Here is a 21,138-nt window from a genome sequence, read left to right on the forward strand (position 1 = left end):
TTCTTCATGAAGGCCTGCCGAAATATTTTTAGCACTAACTATAAATCCTTATGGCAGGACTGTCCAGGCTGGCTGTTGCTTTACAGCCTGTTTCTTAACTCACCCCATTACGAGGTAGCACTTGTTCTTGATATGGAAAACCAGGATATTGGGCAAATTTTTCTCATGACAGAGGACAGAGGCCTGTTTCTGATGAAGCCCTGCTGACTTTGTCAAAAACTGTGTCACTGGAGACAGAACTGCTCAAAGGGTCAAAGGACTCCCGGTCAGAACTAGAGACCACATTGGCCCTAAGCTGAGGAAGCTCTTCATTCTTCCTGGCTCCCAAGCCCACCACCATAACTGAGAGACAGAGCCTCAGATAATTGTTGGTGCAGTATGCGAAGCCATGAATTCTCTTTTAGGTATTATAGCTGCCTATACTGCTAGCCTTCTATTCAGGCTGTATCTCTATCCAGTCCACGCAGGTAATGGGAAGCAATGAGGTGCCTTCCCTACAGAGATTCACAATTCACTTGTTATGTCTCTCCCAGAATCTCATGTAAAGAGATAGATCTGCATGTTAACCCACAGACATGGGCCTTACATATACCTGACCAGACCTTAAAAACCTGCCCAATTATTATTAAGCCTAAAAATCCTCTTGCCAATTTTACTCTCTTTTCTTGTATGCAAGTGAAATTATAGAATAAATGTACTTGAGTATGAAATAAAACAAATCATGAAGAACTAAAAGAAAGTTTCTAAGACTAGCTACTAAAAATAGTATTACACGCGGAAAACTTTTATTATAAGCATTTGTGAGCTACAAGCCTAAAAAAAATTTCCTTCTGGGTGCCCTCAGATTGGTTGATTCATTATTACACCGCTTGTCTTGTAAGTTTGCTATAGCATGTGCAGGGCAATATGTCATGCAGAATTTATATCACAGTGTTAAAAGTCATTTGAGAATCCCATTAAAAGAAATAACCTTAATCATCCACAATAACATTGCATTAATTATTGATAAATATAATCAGTAGTCTGAAATTGCTCACATTTAATATTAATCAGAATTGCAGATGAATTCCTAGCATGGTGACATACTCTTTGTGCATTCAAGTGTTTATGCTCTTATGATTTACATGCTCCTCTTGAATTGGAGAAAGTTTATATGAGCCAAAGACAGAAATATGAAATATTTCATAAGCATAACTTCACTGAGGTTAAATTCTACTCTCAAAATCCAAGAATTCAATAGTATGACAACTCACATAAGATGCTGTTAACTTCTTTGCTTTTTGTTCATCCTAAAATAATAATAAAATTATGTGTTCATTTCCTAACATTCTTCTCAGTTTATATTCAAGTAGTCACACACTCAAAAAATTGCCTTAATGTATTTGTACATTTTATTTTGTATCTGACAATAGAATGAGATTGAGAATTATGTACTGTATGTTGATATATTATATCTATATATAATTATATCAATATATAAATATTCTGATATACCCATAATTCAGTATAAGACACGGAAGTATTGATATCAGAGAAACTTTCTCTAACCCTCCTGGATATTCTCTACTCTTCCAACCAGAGTTAATCATCATTATAAATTTAAATTAAAGTTCATGATTCGCATATATTCTTTTATACATTACTATGCATATAGAATTTAAAGCAATATGTAATATTACTGTCAATGTTTAACATATATAGAATGGTATAATCATTATATAATCTTTTAATATATACATAAATATGTAATTCATTTCGATACGTGTAGAATGCCCTAATGCACAGATATACTAAAATACTAAAAATCTAGGATATGGATAAATTCTTAAAATTTCAAACAATGCTACTTAGAGCATCCTAGAGTATACAAAAGAGAAGTCATTTGAGAATTTCGCTAGAACACAAAGCTAGAGTAGAATGCCTTCCATGAAGCATTTACGCTTCCTCAACATTACTAGACATTCACCAACTTAATTTACAAATATCATTTTACTAATTTGCACTCTCACAATTAATGATTGAAAAACTCATTTTCCTAAGAATTTAATCAAAACAATATATAGTTTTTATAATCTGATACATATTAAGATATATAATATTAAGTTATTATAATATTATATTTAAAATAATTTTGAAAACTAGAAGATATTAACTATCAGAAATCAAATATTAGAATAAAATTAATAACAATTAAGACAGTATTGGCCGGCGCCGCGGCTCACTAGGCTAGTCCTCCACCTTGCGGCGCCGGCAGGCACCGGGGGTTCTAGTCCCTATCGGGGCCCCGGATTCTGTCCCAGTTGCTCCTCTTCCTGTCCAGCTCTCTGCTGTGGCCCGGGAGTGCAGTGGAGGATGGCCCAAGTCCTTGGGCCCTGCACCCGCATGGGAGACCAGGAGAAGCACCTGGCTCCTGGCTTCGGATCGGCGTGGTGCGCCAGCCGCTGTGCACTGGCTGCGGCAGCGGTTGGAGAGTGAACCAACAGCAAAGGAAGGCCTTCCTCTCTGTCTCTCTCTCTCACTGTCCAAAAACAAACAAAAAAAAAATAAAAGACAGTATTGATTTGTATGTTAACATCATATGTTAAGACTTTTGTTAACTGTCCTATTATTTCTAAAACTATGGGTGGCTTCTATTTCAATTTCTAAATAAATAGTTATACTCTCCGTGCATAATGAGAATATTTTCTATTCTGCTTTGTATACCTTCAGTTGCTTCTCATGTTTCACTGACTGAATCCTTTAGTATCTTTAATACAACTTTAATATTAGCATCTTTTCCAAATTCTTAACACTTATATTTTTTTAACATTTCAAAAGCTGTTATATTGTTATTGTGGGGACTTGGGGAAAGGAGTTGTAGTACAGTGGGTAAAACTGCTGCTTGCAACAGCCGCATTACGTGGCTGAGTGCTGGTTCCAGTTCTGGCTGCTCTACTTCCAATAGAACTCCCTGCTAATAGATCTGGGCAGGCAGCAGCAGATGTCCCAAGTACTGGTGGCCCTGCCATCCATGTGGGAAACCTAGATGGGGGTCCAGGTTCCTGGTTTCTGCCTGGCACAAACCCGGCTGTTCTGGCCAGTTGGGAAGTTTACCAGCAGATAGCAGGTTTCTTTCTTTCTCTCCCCCTATCGTTGTTGCTCTGCTTTTCAAATAAATCATTAAGTAAATCTTTAGAAAAGCTAATCTCTTTCTGTCTTTTACTATTGAATTTAAGCAATTCATAATCATTATTTTTGATGGGTTTATACTTCTATCACTCAAAAATTTTGTGGTTTCTAGATATATAGCTTCTTATAATGTATATATCTAATACTTCTAGATGATATAATTTGTCTTCTTAAATGTCTAAAATGGATTAATCTTTATCTCAATTCCTGCCACAACATAACCATTCCATTGAATTAAATATATACCTTCAATTTTTATGCTCTTATGCTTAATCTTAAAATTTTACACACATGGTTAGCAATGACAAATGCTAGTTAATAGTTTTCCAATTTTCTATCCATCTCTGTAGTACCAAACTCAGATAACAATTTGAGCCTGTCACTGCCCTTTTGTATTACCTCTGAAGATGCTGAAGATACAGTTCTACATGTTTCAATGTTTGTTTCTCCTGAAAAATCTGCTTTCTATTTATTAGTTCCCTGTTGTATTTTAAAATTTGAGTTTATGAGCTCTTGCTTACTAGAGCGTTTCTGAGAGAATTCTGTGGTGGCTTGGGATAAGGATGTGTACTTCCAAAGAGGATTTTAGTTGGTTCTTGGCAAGGATGGTACCAGTGTGGGTGTCTTTTCTTGTGGTAACTTCTCAACATCAGAGTTTGTGGATACGGCATAGTGCTGATTCAGTAACTACCGTACATCAAGGTAGACATGGTTTTGTATTTCTTGGAGAAAACTCTCCTATGAAGCTCAGGTAAGCAGATAAACTTACTTTCTCTTTTTTCTTAGTCTGTCTTTTTACTAAGAATAAAACTTCTCCATAACTCTGCCCTTATACTGAAGTCACAGTTGTATTTCTGCATCTAGTTATATCCACAAAAGACTGTTTAAAACATAATCCCTTGTTTTTGTTTGTTTGTTTGTTTGTTTGTTTTTTGTTTTGTTTTTTGTTTTTGACAGGCAGTGTGGACAGTGAGAGAGAGAGAGAGACAGAGAGAAAGGTCTTCCTGGCAGGCGCTGCGGCTCACTAGGCTAATCCTCTGCCTTGTGGCGCCGGCACACCAGGTTCTAGTCCCGGTCGGGGCGCCGGATTCTGTCCTGGTTGCCCCTCTTCCAGGCCAGCTCTCTGCTGTGGCCAGGGAGTGCAGTGGAGGATGGCCCAGGTGCTTGGGCCCTGCACCCCATGGGAGGCCAGGATAAGTACCTGGCTCTTGCCATCGGATCAGCGCGGTGTGCCGGTGGTGGCCATTGGAGGGTGAACCAACCGCAAAAGGAAGACCTTTCTCTCTGTCTCTCTCTCTCACTGTCCACTCTGCCTGTCAAAAATAAATAAATAAATAAATATAAAAATAAATAAAAAATAAAAAAAAGAAAGCTCTTCCTTTTCCGTTGGTTCACCCCCCAGTGGCTGCTGTGGCCTGCGCACTGTGGCCAGCGCACCACACTGATCCGAAGTCAGGAGCCAGGTGCTTCTCCTGGTCTCCCATGCGGGTGCAGGGCTCAAGCACTTGGGCCATCCTCCACCGCACTCCTGGGCCACAGCAGAGAGCTGGACAGGAAGAGGAGCAACTGGGACAGAATCCGGCGCCCAGACCGGGACTAGAATCCGGTGTGCCTGCTGGTGCTGCAAGGCAGAGGATTAGCCTATTGAGCTGGGGCGCCGGCCCCCTTGTTGTTTTAACACTGGTAAATGATCCTTGAATAAACACAACTTCAGAACTACTTACTTGCCCATCACTTTTATATCTTCCTCTTTGCATTTAGGGTGAATATGCAATGTAGAAATCAATACTTTGTTAGGAAGGTAATCTTGGAGTTCATTTAAACATAAGATATCTAGGGATCAATAATACAACAAAATATGTTTTGACATGATTCATATGGAGATTTCTGAATGATTGAGAAAAATCAGGAGATAACATTAGTCAGATGACATGTGTAATTTTGGGCATATAATGAGTACTAAGAATAGGCCCATCCCTGTTTCTTGTCCTTCCTTTTTCACCCTAAGGTTTATATTTGTGAGCCTCTTTTTGTGAACAGCAACACTGATGCAAAGACTAGAATTTCAGAGCACATTGTCTGTCCAATTCTTTTCATAACACTGACAGTAGAGCAAAGCATAAGTTTTCCTACTTTTCACTTAGTACATTTCTAGTCCTCAAAGAAATCAAACAATGACTGTTATAATTCAAAAACAGAACTGGCCACAATTCCTGTTAGGCAGTTAGACTAATTGGAATAATAATAAATCAATTTTTGTGTTTAATGGGAATAGTTAAAATTTTAAAAATATCTAAAATTAATTTGAACTTGCTTTCATCAGACATTTAAATATTTGACACATTATAGTTGTAGGAATAAGATTACACAGCAAACATTATAAATGACATTGTATGTATCTAAATATTGTTTTATAATATTCATATATTCATTGTTAATAAAATGATATAGAAAGAGGAGCTTTTATAAAACTATTTCTATTTCCTTATTTTAAAGTCTCGGGTGTCTTAACTGAACAAGCTGGAACTTTATCATAAAGTTCAGTGGTATGATTGGAGTCCCTTTTAATTGCTCTTTGACAGACTTCACAGAACCATGTCAAATTCAAGAAGAGAAATTGCAAAAGAGAGTTTCGCCAGAGTTGTACCTGTCACAAAGAGAATAGTAGAAACATGGATAATGGGCGTGTACTCTGGGCTTCTTTGATTTAATCGCCTACAGTCTTCTCAGTAGCAATATGTCTAGCTAAGGTTTTCAAAGAGTGAAAGTTGCTAGACTGTAGAGCTATTTAATAAAAACCTTTATGACTGGCTTTTGAGAGAGTCAATTTCCCCAAAGACAGGAAAGCCTAGTTTGAAAGAAAAAAAAAAAAAAAAAAAAAAAACTAGGTTAATTGATCTTCATATGAAACTTTCTGGATAACTAGATAGATATTAACCTTTCAAAAAATTCAGAGATGAGTCTGCTCTGCTTGAAATATGCTGCATTTATAAAGCTAAATGTCCACAAAGTGAACCTAACACTATGGAGTTCAAACACAGAGGTGAGCATTTTATCATCAGCCTCATTAACACCATTAACGTTCTGGGTGTGGTAGAAGGAGCACTCTCTGAGCTGTTTCAGTCTAAGGAGAAAAGCAGTTTGCCCTACTAGGTTTATCATCCTAGGAAAGACCTATGGGAAGCCTAAGAAAAGAGAGCTAACTTTATGGAGCCAAGGGACTTTAAAAGGAAATAACCACCTCCCTTTTCTCTGTAATTGGTCCCTTTGAGCCTAACTCTGCCTGGAGCCAATATAATTTCAAAAGGAAGCAGACAACGAGTGGGGCTCTTTTTTTAAGTAATCTGAGAGGTAGCATGGGGTAAAGACTGGGGGCATATCCCTTGGAGCTCTTCCTGTCATTGAGGCAGGCTCTCTCTTTAGCTCAAGGGAAATCTTGGGCCACAGCTAAATCTTTTATTTTTACATTTTAACACTGTCCTGAGTTTGCTCAGAGTCCAATTGTATAACTATGTGAGTATTATCTTTGAAGACTCATGATCACTGCTAATACTTATAAGCAAATACTATTTCTAAATCTACTCAGATATATTATATCTGTGTATAAATATCAACATAGGCCTATCTATCATCTACTAAATAAAAAGAAATGCAATATCAAAAATGTTGACTGGAACATTATGATTCTATCTAGAATAAAGTTATTTCTTATCAGATAGTCAAAAATATTTATTAAGCTCTTTCCTAATAAAGAGCAATGTGCTACTTATCAGGAAGGAGACAGACACCAAAGCATGTTCTATGCTTTTGACGCAATGACAATCTCGTGACAGATGCAGACTAAGTAGACTCCATGGCAGAAATTGGTCCTTGCCAGAAAAAAAGGAAGTGCTGTAGTAATTTAGAGCAGTGTTTGCTTTTTTTTTTTTAATTTCATGAGGATTAGAATCTCTGTAACTTTGTTCGCCATGCAGATTTAGATTCATCACCTTCTAGAAAGGATCTAAAATTTTCATTCTTAATATAAACTCCAAGTATTTTTAATAGTATGATCTGAGGACCACACTTTGAAAAAAACATCTAAATAGATATTATTTCTGGCTATGGGTGATGAATATAAAATCTTCCTTGAGCTCCTAGGATTTGTGATCCCTCTTGAAAAATAGAACTTTGAGACGGCAGAGCTAAAGCGTGTGATATTGAATTTAAGGTGTCACCCTGATAGGAATAAGGAGCATGTAGAGAACTGGAAAATGATTCCACTTGGGTGGGTCTAGGAGGCTGTTTCCAGAGGACACTGGCATGTGGGGCAGGGACTGAGTAGGGGGAGATACACCCTTAGTGAGAGTGGGCACCATTGGTCAGCTGTGGGCCCAGACAGAACAAAGAAAGGCAGAGAACAAGCAAGTTTCTCTCTCTCTCTCTCTCTCTCTCTCTCTCCTCTCCCAGAGCTGAGACACTTGTCTTCGGCCTTTGCACATCAGCACTTCTAAAGAAGGTTCTTGAGAGCTTTTACCCAGCAGTATCACTTTAGTTTTTCTAGTGAAGAATGTTATCCTAGGCTTCATGGTTCTTTGCTAAGGGAGTGTACAAGAGCAAAAACTGGGACAGGCAAGTATTATTCTCTGACAGGAAGCACTTGTAAAATATCACTTAATAGTCACATGTTAGAAAAATAGATATAGTTAAAATGTATTACATGTGAGCAGTGTTGACTGACAGCAAGTAAATTCAGGTCTTATTTACTTCATATGAAAATCATGTAATTGCAAACATAAACTTAGTGAGTAAGAGGTTTTAATAGCTCAAATGATGTGTAGGAGAAAGAATAGTAAAATAAATGCCTATGACCTGACTTTGAATTCAATGTGATTAAGAAATAACAAAAAGAAAGAAAATACTTTTATTCTTTATCTTTACTTTTTCTTTTCTATATTCCAGCTTTGTGTCCACTCTCCATTCTTTCAAATTTAGATTTTTGGTGTTCAATCATTCATTAAGTATTTCTTTAACAAAAAGCTACATATAGTTACTGATAGAGAGTACCCATTCAATGGAAGGGATAATAAAGTAATCTTAAAAAAAAAAAAAAAAAAAAAACAGAAAGATGGGTAAACATTTAGCCTACTTGCACCTGTGTATTGGATTACCTGGTTTCAATTCCTGATTCCATATCCTGACTCCAGTTTCCGCTAATGCAGACCCTAGGAGGCAGAAATGATGGCTCAAGTAACTGGGTTCCTACAACTCAAGGTGCTAGGTATGGATTTGTTATGGGAATGCTGGGTACCCTGTGCAGAACCACTATAGCCTCTGGCTACTTTATCTCTTCGCTGGAAAATGGAAAGCCCTCAAGCCTAAGCTAGAAAAGTAAAAACAAGAGTTTTATTTTAAAAAGCAGCAAAGAGCACGCTACTCTGCAGACAGAGCAGCATCTGCGGGTTTTTGGGGTTTGATAAATGTATGCTATTGTTTATGTAGGATATTCATCTTATTTCTGGGAAAGGGTGGTGATTCCCAAGACCCAGTAATCCATTTCTTTGCTCTCTGTATGGTTACTTCTGTAGGTTGTCATGACAATTTGAAACTGTCAGGGCATGAAAGGGAGTGTTTTATTAAATGTGCTAATATGCTAATTCATTACAATGAGGGTATAATGAAACTGGAGGTCAGGTACTGGTTGTCTGGATGCCATTTTGAATCCTATCAGTTTGTACCAGTCTCTGGCCTGCCTTCTATTATCATGTAGTCTGTCGCTCCCCCTCTTCACGGAGGAATGACACTAAACCCTGCCTAGGCTTCATATCCGAGTCACGGCACCATTATGTCGCTCCCCCTCTTCGTGGAGGAACGACACAGGACCCTGCGCTGTTCTTTTTTCTGATCGGCCCTCTCCGGGTTTGCTGCTGGTTCTTCCCGGGTTGGCTACCGACCCTTCCACCTCCGTGGAAGGGCGGTTCCCCCTGCCACTTTCCCCACTTCCGCGGGGGAGCGGCACACCGCCGGCCGGCTCTCTCGGGGGCTGCACAGGTGTTCCTTCAGATGTTCCCGTTAGATGTTCCTGGTGCATGTTGTCTCTCTCCTCCTTTATAGTCCTCTTCCACCAATCCCAACTCTGCTACCCACACGCCGAGTACGCTGCTCTCCTCCAATCAGGAGCAGGTCCGACAGTTTATTGGTTGAACTGGAGGCAGCTGTATAGAAGCTGTTTCCTCCTCTCCCAGCGCCATATTGTGGGAGAGCAGATGCATAGAATAAGTCTTAATTCCAGTAACAGTCTAGTCTGAGTTGCTCCCCACAGTAGTCTTTGCAAGAACTTGGCTTGGCTATACGGCCTCTACTGGGGGAGGTCAGGGAGGAGCAGCAGAGGCTTGTTGTATTCTATTTCATTGAGTTTTCATTGAGTTTCCCGTCCCTGGTTTGGACCCTTGCTAGTCTTGGTATTTACAGGCATTTGGGCAGAGAATCAGTGGCTAGGAAAGTTCTCTATCTCTCTCTCCCTCTCTCTCTCAGTCTTTCTCTGCCTCTCAAAAAATAAACTCTAAAAGAAAGAAAAATCATTGAAAATTAAACAAAAAAATCCACATTTAGCTGATAGTTGTTTCCGGTATCTTATTAGTAGGCAAGTAATCAACCTCCACATATTGTGTTCTATAATTTTAAGGCTCTCATAAACTCAGTATATAAGAGAGTTATTTACAAAACACTAAAACAAAAATACCATATTTATAGCTAAACACATTAGGTAAATTAGCTGGTTCTGACACTAGAACCAACTTGGATCAGTTAAAGATGATTTAGCCCAACTACCATATTGAGATTTTTGAGACAGTAGTTCTGTTGTCTTTGATGCCATTCAAATCAGGCACTTTTCAAAGTAAAAAAAAAAAAGTTCATTGCTTATTCTGATAATTACATAATCTTTCAGACTACAATAACAATTGCCAAATATTTAAGTCACCAATGAATTCCATATTTTTCAGGAAATGTGAGTCCAGTGGGAAAAAACTCCCAGTCCTGTCCACATATGTAACATTTTTCTCTAATTTAGAAGCTAGGTCTCTTTAAAGGCTCCTCTCAGTATTGGGATTCTAGGAATATAGCTTTAAAATGCATTTCCTCTTATAATTCCTCTTATTAAACATCAACCTCAAAACCAGCAAAGTTTCTTTTTCCCTGTTATGAGAGATTTATTTGTCTTGAACTTCTAGGGTAGATTTGTACCTATTTGTCTTTTTCAGATGTACAAATTTGTTTTCAAAATCTCCCCCCTTCCTTCTTAACCAGCTGTATGATATTTAGGTTAGACAGATGAATTAAAATTTACTGAGCTTTGGGAATCTGAGGATTTAGAATACAGTTTGAATAACTGAATACATCTCTAGGTAATAATATCTACCTTGAATTACAGTTCTGAGAATTGAAAAACAGCAGCTGATGTAATTTCAGCAAATAAACAAATGCAAAATCAATTCCAAAAAGTGAGAAAAAAACTTAGTTTACATGAAAGCATTTGAGAAATCTTGCCATAAATTGTAGAAATCTACAAATCACACATTAAAACAGCATAAAATTTCGAACATCTATGACTACAGTTTATATTAAAGCATGATTGAAAATTCTAGGGATGTTAGCTTTCAATCCTGAAAATATTCTGTCTTATTCATATTTGCATGGGAGCAGGAAGGATACAGACAAGTGAAGACAGAGCACTATCATCCTGTAAAGGATACAGGAAACTTTTCCTGTTAGATTTTCCCTGATTTTCTAAATATGAATATTATTATTCCTCTCTACTATTGCAAACTAGCCTAAGTCCTTTGGCTCATTCAGCAAATTCCAAGGATCTTTTGATAAATACATTAGTCACTATGGTTATGAGTGAAGTGAGAACTATAAATCTTTCCTTTCATAGTCTTAGTACCAGGCTATAAGTATCAAAGAAGGCAAATACTGCCTAATGTACAAATATTTAATAGCCAGAAATCACAAGTCATATGACTTATCTAACAGCTCAGATAAGGAACACTCTTGTAGTTTTTTGCTGATCCTTCCAAGAAACCCTGGCTGCAAAGTGGACTCATGTATGTTCTGAGGATAAAACTAACCAATTCAGCATGATGGCAAGTATGACTTGGATGTAGGAAAATACTAGTTTCAATTAGTATTATGTAATAAGGTCAAAATCTTGAGAATATAAAAAAATTAAAAAATACTTATTTAGCTTATGTTTCTGGATATTGGTTCAAATGGGAAGGTAAGTGGGCTTGTTATTTTACACTGGGCCTGATTGGATGGCTCTGGTTTAAGAGTCAGCTCCAGCTTGCCTTGGCTCCTTGCTGAGGAACTATCTGTTTTGGGACCCAGGCAAATGGAGAAGTAGGTAAAGGGGAAGCTGGTCTTATAAGAATAGTGGAGACATGGTACACCCAACTGCACACGTGCTTTGCAATCTTTTGGTTACATTACTTACACCAATATTCCATTGGCCAAAGCATATCATATGGCCAAATTAGTAATGAAGGGGCAGAGAAGTACATTCCACCCTTTAGTCAGAAATATGAAAGTCAAATGGTAAAGGATGTAGATACAGACAAAAACTGCTGTCAATAAAACAAACTATCACATTGATTGATAAGGTTACAGGGCTCCTGAGCTGCATGTCCTGCATTCCAAATTGCTATATCTAATCTTAGGGAAATGACACTAATTCCAATATTCCTAACCAAATATTTTTCTTGAACATCACTATTTTACTAATGAAAGGTTCTCTTCTAAAACCCATTTGCTCTTAATCAAGCTCTCTGGCATAGATTACCATAATTATCTCTAAAATACTATTGTTTGAATATTGGTTACTGATTAAGGTTCTCCAAGTGCTATCAAAATGATCATAGTGATGTAGATATATACGTGGGTACTTCAGTAAGTATCTGGAAAATTAGGATAAAAAAATTTATTATGGTCAAAAATAGAAATCCATGCATAAAAAGATGCATCAAACAGTTTATAGGAATGCATATCATGAAAAAAACCATCATGCATTTCAAAGTATTTTTGCTTTTTGCACAGAAGTAAACTTATCTTTTAATTCCATTTTCTATGAAATTTTGAAGTACCCAAGTATATATCTCATCATTTGAACTGAAATATTTTCAAATATTTTCTGATTGGAGAGAGAAAAAGTTTCCACCTACTGGTTCACTTCCTAAATATCTGTTGGGACAGAGCCAGATGGAATCTAGGAGCAGGAAATAAATACCTGAACAGCAGGAATCCAACTATTTGAGCCATCACCTATTGCCTCCCGGGATACACATCAACAGGAAACTAATCTGGAGTGGAGTCATGACTAAAAAACAGGTTTTCTCATAAGGGATATGGGCATTCCAAGTAGCATCCCAAGTGCTAGATGAAATACTTATGTCTGAAGTATTTTTAAAGAAAGTTACCATGCAAGCAATAGAACAGTTACATGTGACATAAAATGAAGCACTACTTGGTTTTTATAGGACAGTCCCAATTGTACTCTGTGAAATCAGTCTTTCAAGGTTTAAATGATCTATTTTAGGTTGCAGAGAATTTTGGGTTTATAAAATAACTTTAATTCCAGCTCCAGCTCACTATTACATAAAATCCTTCTCCATAGATCCCTTTCTTTATATATCCTTGGAATACCTGACATCACCCATTCCTGAAGTGTGAACACATTGATCCATTATTAATTGATTCACAACTGTGCTGCAAACTGCTAGAAAGTTTTCAAAACGATTGATAATGTCACTGCTACATAAGATTTCTTTCAGTAAGGAATGTACCCTGGAGGAAAACAGAATTACAATTCCAGCTAGTTAGTCAGAGATGGAAAAGGTGAGGAGAGCAATCTCTTGAAATGAGTGGCAATTCTTGACTGCAATCATCAGGAAGGAGAAATCGAAGTTGAGAAAAATATACACGAGAAAATTGCTCTCTTGATAGTTCTCAATGCTGGTATGGGAGGCCAAGCAGGTGGGTCATGCAAGGAAAAATAATTGCCTATGAGACTTGCAACAAAAGAATAAGCCATGGGGAAATTATGAATTGGAATCCAAATATAATTTTTCAGACAGGAAATTAGTGAATGATAATAAAGTCAAATGTAGGGGAGAAAAAAAATGTGAAATCCTACATAAATGAAACCAGGCACATAGAATGTTTCTAACATAAGAAATCTAAGCTTTTAAGTCATCTGTTTATGTACTAACAGACTCCTCAGAATCTAAAATGAAGTTACTATTATTTGAAAAATAAGGGCTATAGAAAATGGAGCTATTAGATTTCCAGGAGTTGAAGCACAAATCACAAAATATTAGAATTTCTATGAAGAGAGGAGTATGGAAATCATAATTTGAATTATAAATCAAACTACAATTATGTGCAACAATTCTGGACAGTGAGGAAATAATTACAAAATCACAATTGAGGAATTTTAATAGACTTTCTGAGAAGAGATCCTTGAGGTTCACTTTTTTTTTAGTATCAGACAAATTAACTTAATTTTATTTTATTTAAGGTATACACATTTCACGTAATTCATATTACAGATTTAGGCACATAGTGATACTTTCCACCCTATCTGTCCTCCTGACCATGTTCCCACCTTTCTTCCTCCTCTCTCTACTATTCCCACTCTTAAATATTACAAAGATATATTTTCTGTTTACTTTATACTCATAAGATTAATCTCACACTAAATAAAGAGTTCAACAAATAGTATGAAGAGAAAATACTGTTCCCCAATAGTAAAGGCAAAAACTACAACAATTATCAAACCTCAATATGTCCATTTCACTCCTACACGTTATATATTAAGTACTCTATTAGTTACCACAGATTAGGAAAAACATATGGCATTTGTGTTTTTGGGAATGGCTTATTTCACTAAGTATAATGGTTTCTAGTTGCATCCATTTTGTTGCAAATAACTAGATTTCATTTTATTTTACTGCTGAGTAATATTCCATAGTGTATATACACCATAATTTCTTTATCCAATAATCTGTTGATAGACATATGGTTGATCCCATATTTTAGTTATTGTGAACTGAGCTGCAATGAACATGGGAGTACAGATAACTTTCATATGATGATCTCATTTTGTTTGGTAAATTTCCAGAAGTTGGATTGCTGGTTCATATGGTAGATCTATTTTTAGCTTTCATAGTTTTCTCCATACTGTCTTCCACATTGCACCAGTTTATATCCCCATCAATAGGGGATTAGGGTACCTTTTTTCTCACATCCTCAAGCAAAACTAATTTTTTATTGAATTGTTGAATTCTGTATGAAGGCCATTAAAAATGCAATGAGGTGCAACCTCATTGTGGTTTTGATTTGCATTTCCCTGATGGCTAGTGATCCTGAGCATTTTTTCATATGTCTGTTGACAGCTCAACTGTCTTCTTTGTAACAGTGCCTCTTAAATTCCTTACCTATTTATTGACTGGATTGTTCATTTTGCTGCTGTTGAATTTCTTGAGCTCTTTATAGAAACTAGATATAATTCCTTTATGCGTAGCATAGTATGCAAATATTTTCTCCCATTCTGTCAGTTGCCTCTTCACTTTGCTGAGTATTTCCTTTTCAATGCAGAAGCTTCTCAGCTTGGGGTAATTCCATTTGTAAATGTTCACTTTGATTCCCTGTGCTTCTGTGGTCTTTACCAAGAAGTCTTTGCCTATGCTAATATTTTGCAGGATTTCACTAATGTTCTCTAGTAATTTGATGATATCAGGTCATACATTTAGGTCTTTGATCCATTTTGCTGGATTTTTGTGTGAGTAAGGTGATGGTCTTTTTTTTTAAAAGATGTATTTATTTATTTGGGCCGGCACCTCGGCTCAATAGGTTAATCCCCCACCTGTGGCACCAGCACACCAGGTTCTAGTCCTGGTCGAGGCACTGGGTTCTGTCCCAGTCACTCCTCTTCCAGGCCAGCTCCCTGCTCTGGCCCAGGAGTGCAGTGAAGGATGGCCCAAGTCCTTGGGCCCTGCACCCACATGGGAGACCAGGAGAACACCTGGCACCTGGCTTTGGATCGGCGTGGTGCGCCGACCATTGTGCACTGGTTGTGGCAGCCATTGGAGAGTGAACCAACAGTAAAGGAAGACCTTTCTCTCTGTCTCTCTCTCTCACTGTCCACTCTGCCTGTCAAAAAATAAAAATAACAAAAAAAGATGTGTTTATTTATTTGAAAGTCAGAGCTACACAGAGAGGAGAGGAACAGAAAGAGAGAGGTCTCTGTCCATTGGTTTACTCTCCAATTGGCTGTAATGACTGGAGCTGCACCAATCTGAAGCCCGGAGCCAGGAGCTTCCTCTGGGTCTCTCACGTGGGTGCAGAGGCCCAAAGCCTTGGGCCATCTTCTATTGCTTTCCCAGGCCATAGCAGAGAGCTGTATTGGAAGTGGAGTAGCTGGGTCTTGAACTAGTGCCCATTGGGATGCTGGCCCTGCATGCATCAGTTATACCACCTACACCACAGAGCTGGCCCCAAGGTGGTGATATTGTTTCATACTTCTTCAGGCAGAGATCCAGTTTTCCCAGCACCATTTATTGAAGAGTCCTCACCCCAAAAGTTGACTTAGCTACTTTGTCAATGGTTAGTAGTTTGTAGATATTTGGATTGATTTATGGAATTTTTTATTCTGTTCCATTTAGGCCACAAGTCTGATTTTGTGCCACTACCAGGATGTATTGTTTACAAGTGCCCTGTAGAATGTCTTGACATCAGTATTATGATGCCCCAGCTTTGTTCATTATATAAGATAGTTTTAGCTGTTCAGGGTCTCTTGCATTTCCATATGAATTTTATCAGTTTTTTTCTAGATCTGAGAAGAATGCCTTTGGTACTTTGATTGGGATTACGTTGAATCTCTTAATTGCTTTTGATAGTACAGACTTTAATGTTATTAATTCTTCCAACTCATGAACATGGAAAATTCTTCCATTTTTTGGTGTCTTGTTCTTCTATTTATTTCTTTAATGTTTTGTAATTTTTCATCATAGAGATATTTGACATCCTTGGTTAAATTTCACCCAAAGTAGTTAATTTTTAGTAGCTGTTGTGAATAGGATTTCTCTTAGAAGTACTTTCTCACCTGTGGCATTGTCTCTATATACAAGGGCTATTGATTTAGTGTGTGAATATATCCTGCCACTTTTCCAAACACCCTTATGAGTTCCAAAAATCTGTTAGTGGAGTCTTGTGGTTGTCCTGTATATAAATCATGTCATTTTTCATAGGTATAATTTGAGTTCATCCTTTCCATCTTGGATCCCTTTGATTTCTTATTCTTGCCTAATGGCTCTAACTAAAGCATCCAAGAATATGTTGAATAGCAACGATTAGAGTGAGCATCAATGTTTGATTCTGGTTCTTAGTGGCAATGCTTCCAACACTTCCCTATTCAATAAGATGCCAGCTATTGGTTTGTCATAAATTTCCTTTATTGTGCTGATGAATGTTTCTTCTATACCCAACTTGCATAAGATTTTCATCATGTAAGGGTCTTGTGTTTTATCAAATGCTTTATCTGCATCTGTTGAGATAATCATATGATATTTGTTCTTCAGACTGCTAATGTGAGGTATCACATTTATTGTATTTTGAATGTTAAACTATCCTTACATACCAGGTATAAATCCCACTTGATCTGGGTGAATAATCTTTCTGATATGTTATTGGATTCAGTTAGCCAGTATTTTGTCAAGGATTTTTGCATCCATGTTCATCTGGGATATTTGTCTATAGTTCTCTTTCTCTACTGCATGTTTTTCTGGCTAATGAGTTAAGGAGACACTAGCTTCATAGGAGTTTGTGAGGATTCCCTCCCTTTCAATTGTTTTGAATAGCTTAAGAAGAAGTGGAATTAGTTCTTCTTTAAATGTCTGGTAGAATTCAGCAGTGAAGCCATAAGGTCCTGGGCTTTTCTTTGTTGGGAGGGTATTTATTACTGATTCAATATCCATCCTGTTTTTTTATTATTATTTATTTATTTGACAGATAGAGTTAGACAGAGAGAGAGAGAGACAGAGAGCGAGGTCTTCCTTCTGTTGGTTCACTCCCCAAATGGCCGCTACGGCCAGTGCTGCGCCAGTCCAAAGCCTGGAGCCTGGTGCTTCTTCCTGGTTTCCCAACACTGGTACAGGAGCCCAAACACTTGGGCCATCCTCCACTGCCTTCCCGGGCCACAGCAGAGAGCTGGACTGGAAGAGGAGCAACCAGGACTAGAACTCGGTGCCCATATGTGATGCTGGTGCTGCAGGCAGAGGATTAACCAAGTGAGCCACAGCGCTGGCCGTCCATCTTGGTTTTTAATCTTGTTAGGTTTTCTATGTCTTCATGACTCAATTTTGATAGGTTGTATGTGTCCAGGTATCTATACATTATTCTAGAGTTTCAAATTTTGTGGCATATAGTACTTTGTAGTAATTCCTGATGATGATTCTTTTTATTTCTGTGGTATCTGTTGTTACATTTTCTTTTCATCTTGACTTGGGTCTTCTCCGCCCCCCCCCCTTTTATTAGTTGCTCCTCTGTTGTATCAGTTTTGTTTATGTTTTCCAAAAAAAAAGTTCTTCATTTCACTGATCTTTTGTATTTTTGTTTTAATTTTATTTATTTATTCTCTACTTTTAATTATTTATCCTTCTAATTTTGGGTTTGTTGTTGTTTTATAAGTCCTTGAGAAGCATCGATAGCTCATTTATTTGATGCCTTTCCATTTGGTTTATGTAGGCATCAATTGCTGTAAAGTTCCCTTGTAACAATGCTTTTGCTGTTTCCCATAAGTTTGGATATGATGTATTGTCATCTTCCTTTGTTTCCAGAATTATTTTGATTTCTATTTTGAGTTATTTTATGACCCATTGCTCATTCAGGAGCATGATGTTCAGTCTCCATTTTTTTTTTTTTTTTTTTTTTTTTATTTTTGATAGGCAGAGTGGACAGTGAGAGAGAGAGACAGAGAGAGAAAGGTCTTCCTTTGCCGTTGGTTCACCCTCCAATGGCCGCCGCTGCAGCCGGCGCACCGCGCTGATCCGATGGCAGGAGCCAGGATCCAGGTGCTTTTTCCTGGTCTCCCATGGGGTGCAGGGCCCGAGCACCTGGGCCATCCTCCACTGCACTCCCTGGCCATAGCAGAGAGCTGGCCTGGAAGAGGGGCAACCGGGACAGAATCCGGTGCCCCGACCGGGACTAGAACCCGGTGTGCCGGCGCCGCAAGGTGGAGGATTAGCCTATTGAGCCACGGCGCCGGCCGCATTTTTTGTATATGTTCTGGAGATTCTTGAGTTGTTATTTTCATACTTCATTCCATTGTGGTCAGAAAAGATGCACCGTATGATTTGTATTTTTTTTAAATTTGTTAAGACTTGGTTTATGGCCTAGCATATGGTCTATCCTAGAGAAAGTTCAATGCACTTATGAGAAGAATGCATATTCTGCAACTGTGGGATGAAAGATTCTATAGATATCATTTAGGTATGTTTGTACATAGTGTAGATAAGCTCTGTTGCTTCATTGTTAATTTTCCTTCTAGTTGATCTGCCCATTGAAGTAAATGGGGTGTTGATGTCCCCCATTATTATTGTATTGGAGTCTTGTCTCCCTTTAGATCCATTGACATTTCTAAATAACCAAATTATAGTCACATCTTCCTGTTGAATAGAGCCCTTAATCTCTTAATCATTACATAGTGCCTTTCTTTGTTTCTTCTCAGTTTTTGTGGTAGTTCATTTTCTCTTATATTAGGATTGCTACATAAGCTCTTTTTGGCTTTCAGTCAGCATAGAATATCTGTTTCCTTCCTTTCCCTTTCAATCTATGTATATCTTTGTTGGTGAATTATGTTTCTTGTATCTGGCAAATAGATGGGTTTTATTTTTTAATCCATTCAGGCAGCCTTTATCTTTTAATTGGAAAAATTCAACCATTTACTTTGAAGGTTTCTATTGAAAAGTAGCAAGTTGGCTACCATTTTTTTGTAAATATTCCTGTTGTTTACTTTGGATTTCCTTTCTACTTTTCCTGGGAGGTTTCCTGGGAGGTTTCTTTCACAATGCTGACTATCTGTGTGTCTGTCTGTATCACATCCTTAAGCATCTTTTTTAAGGCTGGATGAGTGCTGATAGAGTCTTTCAATTTCTGTTTTGGAAGGTCATTATTTCATTTTCAATCATAAATGCAAGTTTTGGAGGGTACAGTATTGTGGGTTGACAGCTTTTTTTTTTTTTAAGAATTGTTTTATGTCTCTCCATTTTCTTTCTGAGACTTTCTGAGAAGAGATCCTTAAGGTCCATTTTTTTTTTCAAAATTTAAATTATTAGATAGAGCTCACTATAATTGGAGCTCACTATTATTAGATATAGCTCACACAAAATTCCATATGAGGAAATTTATTCATTCTACCTAATTTGTTGGATGCTTCCTTCTGTACTAAGAGCTGTATGATTTTATTGCAGATATCAGCAAATATCAATCTATATCTTTCCCTCCAGTTGCTTACTTTATGATAAGAATGACAAGTAATAAAAAAATGAAAACACATAAGTAATATAATTTTAGATGTTGTTTAAAGGCTATGAGAAAATCTAAAGTAAGGTACAAACTGAAATAGGCATGTAGAGAGGCTAAAATAAATAGAATTTTGATGTAATGTATTTCAGGCTGTTATATTTGAACAAAGTTGTAAATTATGGAAAATGTATAATGCAAATTTCTGTGGAAGAGGGGCAGGTATTGTGTGCCTAAGTTAAGTCCCTGGCTGAGATGTCATGGGTGTACCTGGTTTGAGGCCCAGGTTCAGATCCCGGTTCCTGTTAATGTGCATCACCCTGGGGGACAGCAGATGCTGACTCAAGTATATGATTCCTTGCCACCCACACTGAAGACCCAGGTTGAGTTCTGGACTCCGGGCTTTAGCCTGGCCCAGTCCTGGCTTATGGACATCTGAGGAGTGAACTAGCAGATGAAAGATCTCTCTCTCTCTCTCTCTCTCTTTTCTCTCTGCCTTTTTCTCAACTGTGTGTGTGTATGTGTGTGTGTGTTGAGAGAGTGAGTGGGTGTGTGTGTGTGTCTGAGGGTGGGCTAGAGGTACTCAGCTTGTTGTTGTCCAGGACTACCCCTTCAGCCTACCCTTTACCCACTTCAAGTGGCCACTCCCTGAGCCCTAGGAAAGGAGCAACAACAATAACATCAAGGTAGAGAACAGGAAGAGCAACTTGGAGTTACAATCTGCGGTTGACAAATGGGCTCATTAATGCACTGGAATGAGAACGTAGGGACCACTTCAGAGATAGCTTTCACAGTTTTCTGGACTCAGTTCCATCACTCCAAGGAAAGAAGGCATCTGGGTCCCAAATCCTAGACAAAGCCACAGAAGTAGATCCAATAGGAAAAACGCATATACCAGCAAGATATGGACAACTTCAAGTGGCAGAATATTCTGCTGGAGCAGCAAATCAGGGCACAGTAGAAGTCAGGGTCGAGTGCCCAGCTCACCACAACCCCCCAGACAACAACCGCTATGCCATCCCAAGGGCAGCGCCATCTTTGCCTTTGATGGGTTTGGGACTCCAGGTCAGAGTCCGAGCTTAAATAGTCCTAAAGCAGAAACAAGCTCTGGCTGGAAGCCAGTTCAGCTGTGCAGAGCAGTCCATCAGTAAAAACTTGGGGTCTCCGTTTAGTCTTAGCTTCCTTCTCTTCATTGTTACAATGTTCAGTACCATTTAAGAGACTATTTTATTTTGAAATTTATAACGTGTATTTGTAAAATTTGTCATGTAATATTTTAGATCATATTTGGCCATAGGCAATTGAAACCTCAAATAGCAAAACTGGATAAAGGGGGACTACTGTGTATTCAGAGGTCCCAGAATGTAGTCCAGGGTTTCTCAACCTGAGGTCAGTAAGATATTGATAAAATCCTTT

At 37.9% G+C, this 21,138-nt stretch overlaps 1 pseudogene; it reads left to right on the forward strand.

Moving 5' to 3' along the window:
• LOC138850097 (protein max pseudogene) overlaps positions 1–20,683 on the forward strand; it is a 126,566-nt pseudogene extending 105,883 nt beyond the window's left edge.
• Positions 20,684–21,138: the final 455 nt, after the last annotated feature.

This window comes from Oryctolagus cuniculus, chromosome 6 (genome assembly GCF_051225735.1).
Source record: "Oryctolagus cuniculus isolate XC-2025 breed Fujian yellow rabbit chromosome 6, ASM5122573v1, whole genome shotgun sequence".
Lineage (NCBI taxonomy): Eukaryota > Metazoa > Chordata > Mammalia > Lagomorpha > Leporidae > Oryctolagus > Oryctolagus cuniculus.